Raw genomic sequence first — 13,025 nt, forward strand, 5'->3', positions numbered from 1 at the left:
TAACTAGCTCTTAAGAATGTTGTGGCGTGTGAAGTTTTTGTGCCTGAAATGCACTATTATTAGTTGTGTCCTTCTCTGGTTGGCCATGTTGGACAGCTCAAGGAAAAGCCTCTTCTTATTCTTGGGTTGTGGAACTATTCATATGTGACTCTAGAGATGCCAGGGATCACTATGCCAGTACCTAGAAAGAAACAAACAAGAGGAACAGGGGAAATTTGAAGAGAGGTTTTGGTCGTGCCGTCTTCCATTCTAGTCCCTCAGGTTTTCTTGTTTCCATCTGTGAACTGTTTTGGTATCTGCCAATAACTCTCCTTTTCCCACTTAAGCTAATGGCAGTTGAATTTCTGTGATTCACACATAACTTAATCTTTCTCAGTCTGTTTCCCATCAATAAAATATGATCAGTAACAGTGGGCACCTCAATGGGTTATGATAAAAGTAAGAAATAAAGTTCTTAGCACAATATCTGACACCCAACAGGCAACTGGTAATAATAGTTATTAATCTATAGGGTGTCTGCATGGCTCAGTCGGTTGAATGTCTAACTCAGGTCATGATCTCACAGTTTGTGAGTTTGAGCCCCACATCAGCCTCCATGCTGACAACTCAAAGCCTAGATTCTGCTTCAGATTCTGTGTCTCCCTCTCTCTGCCTCCCCTCCACTCACACTCTGTCGCTTGAAAATAAACATTAACTGAAAAAAAATAATTATTAATCTCACTGCTACTTAGAGTTACTCAGAAAGGAGTAAATACATGTAAGAATATTTGGGGTAAATAAAGCCTGAAATATATAAAGGTAAGATTGTCGCACAATAATAAAAAATATTTTTAATGATCTCATATAAGGGGATTGACCATCAAATGGTCACTGTCCCAGGTACAGGCTTCTGTTTGCTCTGCCCTATACTGTTTTGGTGAAAATTGTGCTAGAGAAAAATTTTATTTAACTATATGCTGACAATGGTGACAACTGATTTATGCATATTCATATAATCAGCTCATGACATTGACCCCCATATATCAAAGTCATACAGGACTTGAAATTTGGAATACACTACTTTCTGGGAGGGTGAGTTTTGACAGGTTACTCTATGACTCCAAATCTCAAGTTTTCATCTTGGGCAGCATATTTATTCGGTGTTTTCATGTGGCCATGAGTAGAAAGTATAAAAACAAAAAATAAGCTTCATCTTGAGAAATATTAATCTGTTCATGGCCAACATCCACCCACCATTCCAAGAAAGTGCCCAGAGAATCTAAGTTTAGGAGCACTGAGTGAGGAGGTTTGAATGGGGGAAAATCAATGAATAAAGAAAAAACTTCACTGAATGGAAAAATAAAAATTCCCACTCCATATTTTGGCTTGAAATAGAATTAACAGTGGCAATTTACTTATTAAACCTAGACTTTCTCAGCACTTCTTTGATGATATCTAAATAGTTACCATCTAAGTGTGCAGCTCAGTGCTGGTCAAAGGAAAAAGTTATTTTAAGAATGAAATGTTGTTGCTAACATTTTCTGAAGAAAACACTGTTGGGCCAAAAGCTTAATGCCATCATTTCACTCTGAATTTCAAAAGGGTAATATAAACATGAATTCAAAAAAATGTTTTAGGGGTGCTTGGGCTTGGGATTCTGTGTCTCCTTCTCTGTCTCTGTCCCATCCACACTCACACTGTCTCTCTCTCTCTCAAGAATAAACATTTTAAAAATTAAAAAAATTTAAACTTAGATAATTTAATATATTAGCATGTTTTTGTTATAATTTTTTCTTTTGAATATTAAAATTTGGGGGGGGGCACCTGGGTGGCTCAGTCAGTTAAGCATCCGACTTCAGCTCAGTTCATGATCTCATGGTTCATGAGCCCCACGTCAAGACTCTGTGCTAACAGCTCAGAGGCTGGAGCCTGCTTCGGATTCTGTGTGTGTGTCTCTCTCTACCCTGCCCCTCATTTTCTCTCTCTCTCTCAAAAATAGTCATTGAATAAAAAAATTTTTTTTTCACTATTTGAATTCAGTGTATTGGCAACAAAGGAAGTTGAAGTCTGGTAATTATTATTATTTTTAAAAGTTAGAATTGTAAAACCTGTGTGACCCTATACGTTTAAAAAGTATATGGATAACCAGAAAAGCTGAAAATAAAACTTTATATTGACTTCTATGTTCCTAAAATTACTCAAGGTGGGGGGTCCTGAGGGCTCAGTCAGTTAAGTGTCTGACTCTTGATTTCAGCTGAGGTCATGATCTCAGGGTTGTGGGATTGAGGCCCACATTGGGCTCTGTGCTAAGCTTGGAGCCTGCTTGGTGTTCTCTCTCTCTCTCTCTCTCTCTCTCTCTCACTCCCTTTGTCCTTCCCTTGATAGGGGCAATTGTGGGTGCTCTCTCTGTCTCTCTCTCTCTCAAATAAATAAAGAAGTACTCAGAAAAGCAATGTAATCATCGATATCATCATACCACTGATATCATTAATTATTATTTGAAATACCTAGGAATTTAAATTTTATTTCATTGTGAAAATATGGTTCAGAATTTAAAAGTCTGTAGCATTCTTTTTGGTGATTAATTCTCATAGATTGTTTAATTTCTATCTCAACTGTTAATACTGATTTTTTCTATTAGTAAACAATACATGTGCTTTGCGTATTCCTGTTATCTTATGTTTATTATTGTTTTAAAATATTATTATTTGCCTTTTTTTGTTCCATGAATATCATAGTTTTAAATCCTCAAAACAAAGAAATACTGCTTCCAAAACATTAATTTAATTTAGGGTGGAGTTGTGTAAATCTTGAGCAGAGAGACTTAGCTCTCTTATAACTTTTACTTTGCAACTATAGTACTGACAGAGTTAACATATATTTTAAATTTGATGAAACAACAAATGTATTACAAGTTATATATTAAATGTATAAAAAGCATCATTTTAGCCACACAGGGCAAAAGTCAGAATAAACAGCACAATAGAGACTGAGAATACCTGTAGACATAATTAAATGAGGCCAGAGAATAGCAAAATATTAGGACAACCTCTCCAATCCTTGTTCAGTCAACTTGTCTTCTACATCATGTGTCTGAAATAAAGTCACTTGTTCACATTCAAGTGTTTTAGAGACAGACATGAAACTGACAGGCATACTTTGCAAAAATAAAAAACTTAGGAAAACCCTTTCTTTCAGCTCCTCAACGTTACAAAAAGGCAGAGATAGACAGTTTAATTAAAACTCTTTATTACAGTTAAAAAGTAAACCTTCTCTACTTTCTCTACTGTAGAACCACAGAAATCCCAAAGGTAAAAAACCAACAAGAACTGAGAAACCTTAAGTACATGTGAGCATAATGGAAATATGAATAAATGCTACTTAAAACAATAATGGTTTTTCTGGGGGGTGGAGTTCTATAAAACGGAAGGTCTTCTGATCCTGCAGAGCCATTAATGGACTGGGTTATGCAATGGTCAGACTAGGAATAGATACTGGAAATAGTTTAGTTCCTGTGCATAAGCGAGATAAATTTGATGCTCTGAGGGAAGTAGATGAAGAGGAAAGATGAGAGAGAGAGTGGAGACAGATCAACCAGCCATTTCTCATGAGCACCAGTCAATGCCAATTATCACAGGATCAACTTCAGTCATGAAATTGCCTGAAGAACGTAAAAGCCTAATATGCAATTGGAATTCCTTTACTTTCTGTAATGGAAATTTCTTATTCTCCCCATGACATTAGTAGAGTCTAATGTCACATAAATGCCCTGTGGGTGTGACTTTATAAGAATAAAATAAAAGGTCTGGTTTAACAAAGCTAGGAGCTACATACTTGATGACAAGGGGGCCTGTAGAGTGCAAGTGGTTGTTAGAAAGCCTTGGGTGCTTCCCAGTGGGCCTCCTCACCCATTGTCCTGAGAAATTGTTAGGAAGCAGAGCCCTCCCTGGCCTTGTGCTCAGACCACAGGCTCAGTTAACAGACTATAGACTCATTAGTGAGCTTGAGCCTAAAGCACCCAGCTAAGTTCTGTCCTCCGATATGGCAAAAAAAAAAAAAAAAAAAAAAAGGTCATTTTAAGTTACTAAGTTTTAGAACAATTTATTGTACCAGGCACATATCAACATGCACATAGGTTACTCATACTCTGATCATAAAAAAAGAGATTACATATATACTCAAGGTGTTAAATCCTACATAAAAACATAAAACAATATATCTTATCACTGGTCTTAAACTTATCTCATTCAGGTTTCCAGGGGAACGTGACCCATACAAATGATTAACTTCTTCAAAAATTTGGAAGCTGCTACCTTTTAAAATTATTTGAAGTAGTTAGAGAGGCGAGACCAAGACAAAGAAGAAAGGGAAGAAGTAGGAAGCAAACTAGAGATTAGCATACGCCAGACATTGTTCTTAGTGCTTTACATATTAATACATGTAATTCCCACAACAACTGTAGAGTAGGTGCTATTATAACCTTCATTTAACAAATGAGACAACTGAGGCCCAAAAGTATCAAGTAATTTGCCAGGATTATACAGTTAGTTAAGTAGTGAAGCTAAAACAGAGATTAGGCGGGCTAGCTTAACACACTTGATTACTGGGGTGCCTGGCCAGCTCAGTGGGTTAAGCATCTGACTCTTGATTTGGACTCAGGTCATGATCTCACTGTTCGTGGGGTACAGCCCATCGAGCTCTGTGCTGAGGGCTCTGCACTGAGTGCAGAGTCGGCTTGGGATTTTCTCTCTCTCTCTCTCTCTCTTTCTCTCTCCCCCTCTGCCCCTGCCCCACTGGCCCAGTCTCTCTCTTTCTCAAAATAACTAAATAAACTTTTTAAAAAACATACTTTATTACTGTTATACAATTTTCTTTTAACAGGTATTTGTATCCCTTTCCAGAATGCCATGAAATGGGGAAGAGCTCCTTTCCCGGGGAAGTTAATACTTAGAAGGAGAGGGGCGTGGCATTAACTTTGCTGCACTTTTGCCTTTTCTGTCTGATATCATCTTAGAAAAGGAGCAGCAAGGATATAGAGGCCATCTCATTCTCCCAGTAACAGAGTGGTCACTCGCAGGGGTAGACGTCCTACTGAGGCGTCAGTGAGGGCTTCATTCAATACCCATGTGAGGAGTTATATTTTCCTCAGGGAGATAAAAGGAATGAGAGATTGTTGTTTAATCTTTTTTCTATGATTATATTTAGGAATATTTTACAGTTTGTGCTACTACTTACCTACTTACTAAAAATAGACCTTTAATTAAATTCTTTCTTAAGGGATGGTGGCATCCTTGGTTTTGTGTAAGTGATCACCTACCTATGCCATCTGTCTAGCAAATGTATGAAAAACTGGTTCTGCTACTGTTAAAAAGAAGAATCATGCACATTAGAAATGGGAGGAGTAGAGAGAGACTCAGGATACTTTGCTAATTAGTACAGACAAGTATATAGATTTAAAAAAAAAAAAAAACCTGGAGTAACAGTATTTCTCACTCTATCCAAAGAACACAATACTTCAAGGGCTCACAGTTAGTAAGAAACCTGACTTGTTGACAGCTGGAAATATCCGTGAATGTCATTCCTATATTCTTTTTACTGTTTAGATAGTGTTTTTTTTAACACTTAAATGTCAACAAGTTTGATTCAGTGTAAATAGGTTACCTCCACATCAGTCAGTGACAGCGAAATCTCAAGATGTTAGAAGAAAGGGACAAAAGTTGGGAAGGTTCTCATGCTATTTGTCAAAAGCTCATGTATTCATTGTTCATTGCTAATAACTCATAAACAATATCTCATGAATGTTGGAAGGATTAGTAAGATGTCTCATAATTACTTTTACTACAGTGATGAGTGATTTACTAAAATGAATAAATAAAAATGAGGCCCCCCCTATAACACAGCCCTTGGACTCCATGATGTGAGTTTATCTTAAAAATGAGACCAATGTATAATGGTGTCCCTCTGCTTGTCAGTAATAAAATCTTACTGAAAAAGGTAAAACCACGTACATATCTCAGGCTGCATTCTGACTTTTCACAAATCACATTGTAAGGAGATGTCACCTAATACAGCAGCCTCGCCTATACAATTATTAGCACTGTTACTGAAAACAGCAATAGCACTGTGATATTTGAATTTACATGGAAAGGTGGTTGTGAAAACATTTTAACTCCACTGTATTTCTAAGAGAAATCTGAAACATAATTGGAATAATATCTCTGGGATGAATAGAAGAGCTGGAAGCAGAATCAAGGTCTGCTGTGAACTACTGCAGTATTTGGCCCTGGAGAATATTCCTTTCCATGCCATAGCACGGAAATGTAAATAGAAGAGAAAGCATGGATCGTACACAGATCTGAAAAATGGATGATAGGAAAGAAGAGCTAAAGCATTGCTGTAGGTCAAGGCCATTAAGCTTTTACACAAGTCTTAAAAGGAGAGCATGCTCACACAATTCTCTACACCAAACCTTTCTCTCTTTGTTCATCATATTTACTTTTCTCCATCTGTCGACTTCATACATGCTCCAGTGGTTTATCAGTGGATTCAGAGTATTAAGCTATTGTCTTAAAAGTTTACTAATGTTTTCCAACTCATTTTTATCTTCATGATGTGTCTAAAAGACATGTTTTAGATGATACAATTTTTCAACACAGTACATCTATTGATGCATCATTCTTTCTTTTATGGCTGGCTGGAGGAAAGACTATCCACAAGCCAATAGAGCTTTACCAGTCAATTGACACAAATAAAAGAAACATTTCTATTATTTTATCAATCAGAAGAATAACTACTTAGGTATCTACATTTTTTGACAGAGCTTGTCAGGAGAGATCAGTGGATATTCCTGGCTTGGTTTACTCTACAATATGCTTTTTTCAGCTTTATACTGAGGTAAAATTGACCAAAAGAATTGTAATATACTTAAAGTGTACTTGGGGTGTTGGGGTGACTCAGGTGGTTGAATGTCTGACTCGATTTTGGCTGAGGTCGTGATTTCATGGTTTGTGGGATCGAGCCCCATGTCAGGCTCTGCACTGACAGCACTAAACTTGTTTGAGAACCTCTCTCTGCCCCTTTCCCGTACTCTCTCTCTCTCTCTCTCAAAATAAACAAATAAACTTTAAAGTGTACAATGCGGTGGTTTGATATACATACACAAGTGAAAGGTTTACATTATCAAACTAATTAACACAACCATCACCTCACATATTTATCTGTTTTGTGTGAGAACACTGAACTTCATCTCTCATCAGTTGTCAATTACACAAGACACTGTTATCAATGATAATCATCATGTTATACATTAGATCCCCAGACCTTATTCATCTTATAACTAGCAGTTTGTACCCTTTAACCTGCTGTTCCCCATTTCCTCCACCCCACCAGCCCCTGGCAACCATCATTCTTTTTGTTATTGTTGTTGAGTTGCCTTTTTCTTGCTTGCTTGCTTTTCAGATTCCTTATATAAATGATAACATAGAATATTTGTCTTTCTCTTCCTGTCTTATTTCACTGAGCATAATGTCTTCTAGTTTCATCCATGTTGTCACAAATGGCAAGATTTCCTTTCTATAAGGCTAAATAATATTCGTGTGCGTGTGTGTGTGTGTGTGTGTGTGTGTGTGTGTGTGGTGTATCTTACATTTCCCTTACTCCTATGTTTGTCAATGGGCACTTAGGTTGTTTCATACCTTGGTTATTGAAAATAACGCTGCGATGAAAATGGGAATGCAGCTGTCTCTTCAAGATAGTAATTTCATTTCCTTTAGATATATACCCTGAAGAGGATTGCTGGATCACATGGTAGTTCTAGTGTTAATTTCTTGAGGAGCCTTTCCCTATTGTTTTCTATAGTGGCTCTACCAATTTACATTCCCATAACAGTGCACAAGGGCTCCCTTTTTCCACATCCTTGCGAGCGTCTGTTATCTCTCGTCTTTTTTATATTAGACATTGTAACAAATATGAAGTATCATCTCATTGTAGTTTTGATTTGTATTTCCATGATGATTAGTTATGTTGAGAACCTTGTCATGTATCTTTTTATCATTTTTGTGGTTGCTTGATTGTTTATTTTGATCAAACCATGTTATTGAAGGGCTTGGGGGAGGGGTAAAAGACCAGGCGGTCAATGAGATCCCATGTCATCACCCTTGGCCTGGCCAGGATCTCCCCAGCTTCATAGTCACCAAAATCTCTGTTGGCCACTTGTACGTTTTCTTTGGAAAAATTCCTATTCAGTTGTTTTGCCCATTTTAAACTGAGTTATTTGGGTTTTTTTAAACTATTGAATTATATAACTTTCTTATATATTTTGAATATTGACCCTTTATCAGATATGAGGTTTGTAAATATTTTCCCCATTCTGTAAGTTGCCTTTTTATTTTGTTGATGGTTTGCTGAGCATAACCTTTTAGTGTGATGTAGTCCATCGTGTGTGTGTGTGTGTGTTTTCTGGTGACTTTGCTTTTGGCGTCAGATCAAAAAATCATTGCCAAGAGCAATTTCAATGAACTTTTTCCTTAGGTTTTCTTCTAAGGTTTACATGGATTAAGGCTTACATTCATGTCTTTAATCCATTTTGATTTTTGTATATGGTGTAAGATGGGACTCTAGTTTTATTCTTCTGCAATTGGATATTTAGTTCTCCCAGTACGATTTATGGAAGAGACAATCTTTTTTCTACTGTGTATTCTTGACTCCCTTGTTGTAAATTAATTGACCATATAAGCATGGGCTTATCTCTGGGATCTCGATTCCCTTGTTTTGATCTATGTGTCTGCTTTTATGCCCATACCATACTGTTTTGATTATGATACCTCTGTAATATAGTTTGTTATCAGGAAGTATGATGCCTCTAGTTTTGTTATTTTTTCTAAGATTGCATTGGCTATTTGAAGTCTTTTGTGATGCCACAGGAATCTTATGCTCTGCAGTATTTGATTATGCCTCCTGATCCAAGAAATTAGGTGCTCATGCGAGGAATCCAACATAAATGGCATGATGTATTTAGTGCATTTTTCTAACCAAGACTACCAAATACTTACAGGTGCCTGATCTTACTAAGAAACAAGAGCCCCATATCATACCCACATTCTCACAATGTCTTGGTTTTCTCTTTCTTGTTCAAGTTGTCTGCAGAGCCATCCCTTCACAATATTCTTTACTAAACATAGTTGTAGGGAGAAATGTCAGAGTTCCTCCAATTTTGGGTGTTGCCTCCCATTCCACAATTCCCCTGCTCTGTCAGCACCCTGTCTCAACATAGCCAGAATAGGTAACTATTTAGCTTCACAGAACCACAGACATATTAAATATGTGGCTGAATCAAATCTTCTATCTTACAGTATCTCCAGACAGTGAGAAGCACTTAGACCAAAGAAAAGTGAGAAAGAATTACATCCTTGCATATTTGAGTAATATATTTTTTTTAATCATATGATCTAGGAATTCTACTGTTGGGTATTTACCCCCCAAAAATGAAAACACTGAAATGAAAAGATAAGTGCATGCTATATTTTTTGAAGCATTATTTACAATAGCCAAGATATGGAAGCAGCCCAAGTGTCTACTGGTACATGAATGGATAAAGAATATGTGGTGTATACACACACACACACACACACACACACACACACAGAGTGGAGTATTACTTAGCCACAAAAAAAAAAATTGAGATCTTGTAGTTTGTGATAAGATGGGTGAACCTATAGGGGATTATGCTGAGTACAGTAAGTCAGACAGAGATAGACAAACACCATATGATTTCACTTATTTGTGGAATCTATAAAGCAAAACAAAACAAAAACAGACTCATAAATACAGAGAGCAAACTGTCAGGGATAGGAGGTTGGGTAAAATAGGTGAAAGAGATTAAGAGGTACTATCCTCCAGTTATAAAATAAGTAAGTCATGGAAATGACAGTGCAGCACAGGGTCAATCGTCAATAATAGTGTAATAACACCATGTGGCAGATGGTAACTACACTGAAATGGTGAGCACTGCATAATGCATAGAATTGTCTACACCTGAAACGAATATAACATTGTATGTCAACAACAGTTCAATAATAAAAACTAAAAAAATATTTTGAAAAAGAAACTTGCATTCCTGAAATAAATCCCATTTAGTCATGAGACAAATAAAATATTATTTCTTAATTGTAGAGCAAGATAAATATTATGTGTAAATAAATTACTTTGTAATTTGACTTCACCATTAAAATTGTTTTGGTGAAGAGCACAAGACAGACAGATCGTAGGTTCCTGGTGTTCCGATGACCAATGAATTTTGGGACTGACCTACCTGTGGACATTCTGTTATGTGAAACAATGCATGTTTTTATTCACTGGGCCACTTTCAGTTTTATTTTCTGTTACTTTACCCTGGAAACAGCTTAGAAAGTAGAGAGAGATTACCTCATTCATGCCTTTTAGCGCGCTTGAGTAAACCGAATAAATGGGGATGACCGAGGTGAGGAGCTAGGGAAGACATCAGGAATCTTTGTGAAAGGACAGTTTCAGGGAATTTGGAGGGCTGCTGATCGTAGCAGCCCAAGCTTCACAATTTGGCCAAGGATTAGTCTTATACATTTCTGATTCTGCAGTGAATAAATGGATGTTAATGGATTGCAAACATCTGTTCCTCCAACAAGGTGATACTTTACGTCCCCCCCCTTTTTGTTTCACTGCTAAAAGATAGGATTGTTGCCCCTGTCACTGTCCTCAAAGTCATATCACAGAGAACTGATAAATAGCTAAAATTTTGTTACTGTCAAAAGGCTGGAAATTTAAGGCATTAATTTAGTTGATTTTCTTTAAGATGTTCCATGTAATAGGTAAATCTAGAATTAAAACACAACATAAAATTATGATATTTATACATGTGTCTGTATATTTGTATACATGCCTGGCTATGTATGTGTGTGTGAGTGTGTATATATATATTTATGTGTATACCATATAAACAGATCTTAAAAAACATACAAATACATCTTAAATTACACTTATTTGAAAATAAACCCAATGGGCACCTGGGTGGCTCAGTTAGTTAAGCGTCCAACTCTTGATTTCGGCTCAGGTCATGCTCTCACAGTTTGTGAGTTTGAGCCCTCATGTTGGGCTCTGTGCTGACAGTATGAAGCCTGCTTAGGATTCCCTGTCTCTGTCTCTCTCTGTCTCTCTCTGTCTCTCTCTCTCTCCCTCCCTCTTTTCTCCCCTGTTTGCTTGTTCTCTCTCTCAAAACAAATAAATAAACTTAAAAAAATAAAGAAACCCTAGTACAAGTTTCCATATGTCTATCTGAAATAACATTTCTTTAAAAATAAGTATCTACTTAGCACTGATCTTCTCCCCAGTTAATACAAATAAGCAGGTTTACATGACATGAACGAAATGATTTTAGGTTATAAGTAATCTGCTCAAAGATAGGGAGGACCAGTCTGGAGATTCAGTGATCTGACCTGACCATCCACGAAGTTAACTTTTCCTTTCATTAGACTGAGTTTCCCTTTGTGTATGATGGCAGTCACAGTACTTTTCTTTTTTTTTCTTGTTAGAGTGATTTCTTGGACCATTGTCCTGTCTCCTCTTTTCACAGAACTGTGCTTCAATCTACTTTAGATCTTACAACAACAACAACAAAACTGAAGCTAAAGTGTTCTCTAGCCAAATGAACCTATTCAAGAGAGTCAATAATATGAAAGGCATGCCCATCCCTCTATAATTTGTTAATATGCATTGCACTCAAATGTTCAAATTTGCCAGGTCAGTGTTCCGAATGCTGACTGGAAATCTCATCTAATGTGCGTTCTATGCAGTAAAGTCACACCTCAATTTCAGCACAGGTTTTACATTTAGTTCCTGCTCATGATCTAAATAAACACAGTGCTTCTCAGCTTAAATTTATGTGAGGCATGCTCTCTCCAAAGGATTTAAAAATTAAAATGCCTCCATGGCAGGATGGGAATGTTTATCCATTTACGATGCTTAGAAATATAAGGAGTAATCATCTTTCTTTTCTGTGCAATACAGTTTTTGAATAACAGTTTTTGAGGAGATCATTTTGAACTATATTTAACAAGTAGCTTGTTTCAGCTTCGATATTAGCTTGATTTACCATCTGCAGAATTACCAATAACATGATGCATTTATTACCCGTAAAAGCTATTAGCAGGTCATTTTGTTCAGTTCGTCATATGTGTCTTGAGACACAATCTGGCGTCTAACAGATTTTCATACATTGATGTCGCAGAGAATCAGACTGTTCTTTAATTGATTGTTTCTTGCTAGACTCCTTTTGATTAAAACAGGTTATGCTATTTGCTTTTAGCCCTACATTTCTCCACTTCAAAGTCTGGCCACAGAAAGCAGAAATTATTCTCATTTCTCTGGATTCTTTTAATTCAAAGGGAATGTATGCGTTTAAAAGTCGGCTGTAATCAAGGGCTTTAAAAATGGCTTCGGTTTTCCCAGTCTATGACTCCCTCCACAAGAATACAATCCTCACCAGGCCTTTAAGAAACGAGTTTATCTTTTCCTGCCAAGTCATCGAGTTTTGAACCTCAGAACCTCAAGTGAGTACAGATCACAGGGACCGAAGGGAACAGGAAGGACTCCCTCAAAGCTCTCTTTCCCTCACAATTTGCACAGACCCAGACAAGCAAAGCTGAATCGTGGTGATAGTGCTATGTCCTTCTCCAGAGGGAAAAGAAAAAAGGGTCTTTTGCTAAACTGGTTTCAGAAGGCCTAAGTCATATTGTTCATTTAAGCAAAGAGATCGGTGCGCTCCCGAGACACCCCGTACCCTCCCCCTGCCACCCCCCCCCCAAAAGAGAACTCCAAACGCTGTGTGAACTCTGTGGGGATGAGGTCGGTGGGCCTGTCTCGGACCTTCTACCCGCGTTCCCCACACAGCTAATACCGGAAACATGAAAAGGGCTGCAATCCGATGAGTACTCATCCATAGGAATGAGTAGCAGCTTGCAGCCTCCAAACAAGAGCCCGCTTCAGCATTCAAAAGGGTTTTGTTTGCCTAATGTCAG

The sequence above is a fragment of the Hyaena hyaena genome, unplaced genomic scaffold, assembly GCF_003009895.1.
Source record: "Hyaena hyaena isolate Hyena2069 unplaced genomic scaffold, ASM300989v1 scaffold_207, whole genome shotgun sequence".
In the NCBI taxonomy this organism is placed as follows: Eukaryota; Metazoa; Chordata; class Mammalia; order Carnivora; family Hyaenidae; genus Hyaena; species Hyaena hyaena.